Below are 6,230 nucleotides of genomic sequence, written 5' to 3' on the forward strand. Positions count from 1 at the left end.
GCAAAGTGAAACCATTTTAATAAGAGACAAATTCATAAAATTGTCCAAACTAAGCAAACTGTATTTTTGTAAAATGTTATGATGCCATCTGATTGATTTCTTGTCTAAAATGTTGACAAGGTTTGTTTATATAGGGATCTAACAGGCTTAATAGTCAATTGAGAGACCTGACTCCAGATAATCAGGCAATAAGACATATGTGAGAAGACCATTGCATGCATATATAACTTAGCATTTCCAGATGGACTGATAAAAAAGACACCCTTACTCCTAGAAATCTGCATCACTCCTGATTAATCAGATGTTTAGTGCACTATCACCACAGTAAAGCAAGAACGCACCACTTGCAATGCATTGGCAAAATACTAATGTTTGCATACTTGCATCAAGTATTCCTGGCCTTTTACCTGGAGCCAGTCCTTCAGAGCAGTATATGAGGTTAATTGTCTTGCTAGAGACCACAGTGCTGCTATAACAAGAGAACAACATCTGAACAGCTCTCCAAGTGATGGAGAACCCCCGCTTTGGAAAGGAACCTACAAAGTTAGCGTTTGCAGCCCAGATCCCGGATCATTAGTTTCCCAGCAGCCCAAAGGATCCAAACAGCAGGGCTGCCAGTCTGTGCTCTGTTTATCTCTTTGAAATGTGCTCTCTTTATGTCAACTCATATTCCTTGGCCTGTGAGCGAATACCTGAGACGTGAGAGGGAGGATGTGCTCGCCGCATCTCCATTGGGACGGACTTCAGTAGAGGGATGTGGAACCCATGCCTGCTGCTCCATTATTAATGAACTGTTGAGTCCTCCGCACACTCTCTGTCTGCTGCGAAAGATGACAATGTGAGAAGTGTGAGCTCTACAGCTGCTGCATCCATGCATATGAGTGGCTTGTGTGTGAGTGCCTGTTGCCTGCTGGATGGTTTTTGGGAGGGAATTTGTCACTTTATAGATGAGGAATATTATCAGGGAGAGACCTGGAGAGGAATGATGTTGCATTGCATATAACAGGCATTCCATAATCAGATTCCATTTTTTCTAAAGTAACAAGTAAACAAATTCATTTTTAAATTTAATTGACAAGTTTTTAAATAAGTAACAGGAGCTACTCTTCTATTTCTATCATTTATTCATGACTAAATAATGACAGAATTTGTATTTTTTGGGTCAAGCTATTAATATTAAGGAATTTTACGGATACAAATCGGTTGAAATTAACGAGTAAACAAGTTAATTTTTCATTTGCATTTTTTTTTATTTCAAGCATTTAAATAAGTATTAATTATTTATTACATTATAAATAAGTAATAAATGAGTTACGCTTCCATTTATTAAATTTATTCAACGCGAGTAAATAATGAAATAATTTTTGTGGGTTGAACTGTTCCTTTTAAGGAATATTCCGCATTCACTACGAGTTAAGATTCATTGAAAGTAATGAGTAGTTTTTCATTTACAAGTTTGTGAACTCCTCATACTCTTACTAACAAGTGTAATAAGTTACTCTATTTATTTCATTTATTCAAAACAAGGGTAATAAATATTTTTGGGGGGGGTTGAACCTATATAGATTTCGAAATTCTGTAATGATTTACTCAATTTGTTCCAAACCAGTAAGAGTTTCATTCTTCTGTTGAACACAAAAGAAGATATTTTGAAGAATGCTGATAACCAAACAGCTGACGGTAGCCATTGACTTCCATAGTATTGCTTTCCCTTCCATAATATGAAAGTCAATTTCTTTTTTCGGAAAATCTCTAAATGTTTAATACTCACTTTCCTAAGATTATGGTGAGCTTACATGATTTTAGTGTGAAAAATCTCTTACTAGCAATTCCCATGTAAAGTTATACCCAATTTTACAACTTTGTTGCCATAAATCCTAAAATGACAAAAAAAAAAAAAAAAAAAAAAAGATTTAAACAGCTTTACAGTTCAAACAAATCACAAATTATAACAGACAAATTAATATAAGTGCTTTTATAAAATTATAAGCTTTACATTTTTTTTTTAAGGGTCAGCATTATTTTTTGCATGGATCAACACAAATACGGTTGATTGAAATTAACTTGCATTCAACCCAGATTATTCCTTTAAGAAACCTTAAGCATCTGGTTTATTGCTTTAGGATGGATTCTATTCCAGAAGCTCGGCTGTAATGAGGTCACTTAAGAGTATTGGTGTTTTTTTGTTGTTGGTTTTTGTGTCTCTAGTCGAGCACACACTGGAGTAAATGAATCAGGGTTAAGCAGTGATGTCATGAGTCTGCGATGGGCAGAGGCAGACTGATGTATTAGATTAGTGATTGTCAGAGGTCAGGGGTCACGCGGCCCCAGGCCCGAGTGTCTGTTCAGTGAGGACACCCAGAGATTAACTATCAAAACACAAGCCAGAATGTACAGCCCGCCCACAGACTGCATGCTGATTATGACAATGAAAACATTGCATTGTGACAAGAATGCCAGCGTCATTAGAGACAGATTGTTGTGTAAATTAGATATCTCTATGAATAATAAAAAAAAGTGCAATGGTGAATGACAATTTATTAAGAGAGTTCAGAGAAGAGGAGAGCTGTCTCTGCGTGTCCTGGACACTGGACATAATCCAATAACAGTCATTTATTTTCCATGTACTGTCGAAGCTGATTTTATTTAATTTGAGACATTGCCCTTGTATTTTACAGCTTTTTTGTTTACTCACAGAGCAGGAATGACAAATAACTACAATCAGCCAGCCGTTATAATGCATTTCAGCTATTTCTGTCAGGATCTAATCATATTTGGATTTGTACTATTGAATTAAAGACACTTCTCACTGACTCTTAACTTCAATTTCATGGCGATTAGTCTCATTAGACTGACAGGCTCTTATATCAGAGTGCCAGAGCTGATATAATGAGAGGCATAAAGCAGTATTGGGGGTAACATGAATCTGTCTGCTACACTTAAACTTACAAAAAATGGCAGAAATCAATTTGAAACAAATCAAGTTACGCTCGTCCTGGAGGAACATGGACACGACCTTTCAAAACAGATCCAAAACACAAAACATTCAATCAGAACTTTAAATCAAGTAAATATAAATCATGCTGGTCCATGTAAGAGTGATCGACTTGTTTTTTGTAGGTGATTGTTAGGGTGTTGCTAAGGTGTTCTTAGTGGTTGCTAGGTGAATGCTTACTGGCCCAAAAAGGTCCACTTATGTGTGTGTGTGTGTGTGTATATATATATATATATATATATATATATATATGAATGCTTACTGGCCCAAAAAGGTCCACTTATGTGTGTGTGTGTGTGTGTGTATATATATATATATGAATGCTTACTGGCCCAAAAAGGTCCACTTATGTGTGTGTGTGTGTGTGTATATATATATATATATGAATGCTTACTGGCCCAAAAAGGTCCACTGATATATATATATATATACAGGTGCATCTCAATAAATTAGAATGAGAAAAAGTTTATTTTTTCTTGTAAGTTATTTCAAAAAGTGAAATTTTCATATATTTTAGATTCATTACATGTAAAGTAAAACAGTTCAAACGTTTTTTTGTTTTTGTTTTGATGATTAGAGCTTACAGCTCATGAAAGTCAAAAATCAGTATATATATATTAGAATATTTACTTTTGAGTTTCAATTAATGACCATCCCTACAGTATAAATTCTGGGTATCTCTTGTTCTTTGAAACCACAATAATGGGGAAGACTGCTGACTTGGCAATGATCCAGAAGATGAACATTGACGTCCTCCACAAAGAGGGTAAGTTATAGAGGGTTATTACTGAAAGCTGTGGCTGTTTACAGAGTGCTGTATCAAAGCATGTTAAATGCAAAGTTGACTGGAAGGAAGAATTTGGGTAGGAAAAGGTGCACAAGCAACAGGGATGACCGCAAGCTTGAGAATACTGTCAAGCAAAGCTGATTCAAACACTTGGGAGAGCTTCACAAGAAGTGGACTGAAGCTGGAGTCAGTGCATCAAGAGTCTCCACGCTCAGACGTCTTCAGGAAAAGAGCTACCAAGCCACTTCTGAACCAGAGACAACGTCAGAAGCGTCTTACCTGGGCTGTGGAGAAAAAGAACTGGACTGTTGCTCAGTGGTCCAAAGTCCTCTTTTCAGATGAAAGTAAATTTAGCATTTCATTTGGAAATCAAGGTCCCAGAGTCTGGAGGAAGAGTGGAGAGGCACAGAATCCATGTTGCTTGAAGTCCAGTGTGAAGTTTCCACAGTCAGTGATGATTTGGGCTGCCATGTCATCTGCTGGTGTTGGTCCACTGTGTTTTCTGAAGTCCACAGTCAACGCAGCCATCTACCAGGAGATTTTAGAGCACTTCATGCTTCCTTCTGCTGACAAGCTTTATGGAGATGCTGATTTCATTTTCCAGCAGGACTAGTTGGCACCTGCCCACACTGCCAAAGGTACCAAAAGCTGGTTCAGTGACCATGGTGTTACTGTGCTTGATTGGCCAGCAAACTCGCCTGACCTGAACCCCATAGAGAATCTATGGGATATTGTCAAGAGGAAGATGAGAGACAACAGACCCAACAATCCAGATGACCTGAAGGCCGCTATCAAAGCAACCTGGGCTTCCATACCACCTCAGCAGTGCCACAGGCTGATCACCTCCATGCCAACCCGCATTGATGCAGTAATTAAAGCAAAAGGAGCCCCAACCAAGTATTGAGTACATATACAGTAAATGAACATACTTCCCAGAAGGCCAACAATTAACAAAAATAGTTTTTTTTAATGGTCTTATGAAGTACTCTAATTTGTTGAGAGAGTGAATTGGTGGGTTTTTTGTTAAATGTGAGCCTAAATCATCACAATTAAAAGAACCAAAGACTTAAACTACTTCAGTCTGTGTGCATTGAATTTATTTAATACACGAGTTTCACAATTTGAGTTGAATTACTGAAATAAATTAACTTTTCCATGACATTCTAATTTATTGAGATGCACCTGTATATATGTATGTGTATATATATATATATATATATATATGAATGCTTACTGGCCCAAAAAGGCGTGTGTGTGTGAGAGTGTGTGTGAGAGTGTGTGTGTGTGTGTGTGTGTGTGTGTGTGTGTGTGTGTGTGTGCATGTTTATGTGGTTTATGAGGACACAAATGTGTATAATGACATGGGTATGACAGAGGTATTACAATATGAAGGTGGTTTATGAGGACACTGCCTATGTCCCCGTAATTCAAAAGGCTTAAAAAACATACTAAATGGTGTTTTTTTGAAAATCTATAAATGCACAAAGTCTCCTGTGAGGGCTAAGTTTAGGTGTAGGGTTGGTGTAGGGCAATAGCACACACAGTTTGTTCAGTATAAAAACCATTACGCCTATGGAGAGTCCCCATAAACCACAAAAACCAACGTGTGTGTGTGTGTGTGTGTGTGTGTGTGTGTGTGTGTCTATATATATATATAGAAAATAATAATAAGAAAATAAATATAATTTTTGTTTTTATTTTTGGTTCTAAGAAAATAGAACTAAAATGTTAAATCAGTCATTTGGACATGCATGGCTTTGAAATTACACATGAAATCAATGGAACGATAACGATGCAAACTCATTTCACATTCACGTTGGAGTGCATAAAGTTTTGGCGTGTGTTTTGGGGATAAAGCCTGACATCACGTGACCTCAGAGTTCAAAATCGGCATCATTTCTACTGAAAAACAGAAGACATATGCACGCTGATGAGCTCTTAAGGGGAACATATAGTGGGAGCTCCAACTCTGGAGGCCCATGTGAAGGGTGTGAGTGTGGGCAGAAAGGAGCAGGAGGAGGGGGCGTCCTCAAATCACTCCCAAAACAGGAGAGAGAGAGGGAGGGAAAATGAGAGAGGCACACATTGTCTGCTAGACTCAAAAGAAGAAATACCCGCCAACAGCCCCTGCTGGAATGCATGAAGGTCTAAGGTTGTATTGTTGTCTGCAGTGTATCCTGCCCTGTAAATATATACTGCACTGTGTCACATGACCCTGTGAAGAACATGTAGTTTATGTCTCTGTTTCCATCCTCCTATTGTAATTGTAATGCAGACTCTGAGTAAAGAGCTATCTTTTTCAGAATTATTTTTTTTCTTTTAAGAATCTGACGGTGGGCTGCCAGAGGGCCACATGCTTCACGACTTCTTTTCCTTGCTCTGACTGCCCTGTGAAACCTGAGATATTGCCCCTTTGAGAATATCCACCGATGGCTGGGGAAGAAAGAC

The sequence above is a fragment of the Barbus barbus genome (assembly GCF_936440315.1).
Source record: "Barbus barbus genome assembly, chromosome: 5".
Lineage (NCBI taxonomy): Eukaryota > Metazoa > Chordata > Actinopteri > Cypriniformes > Cyprinidae > Barbus > Barbus barbus.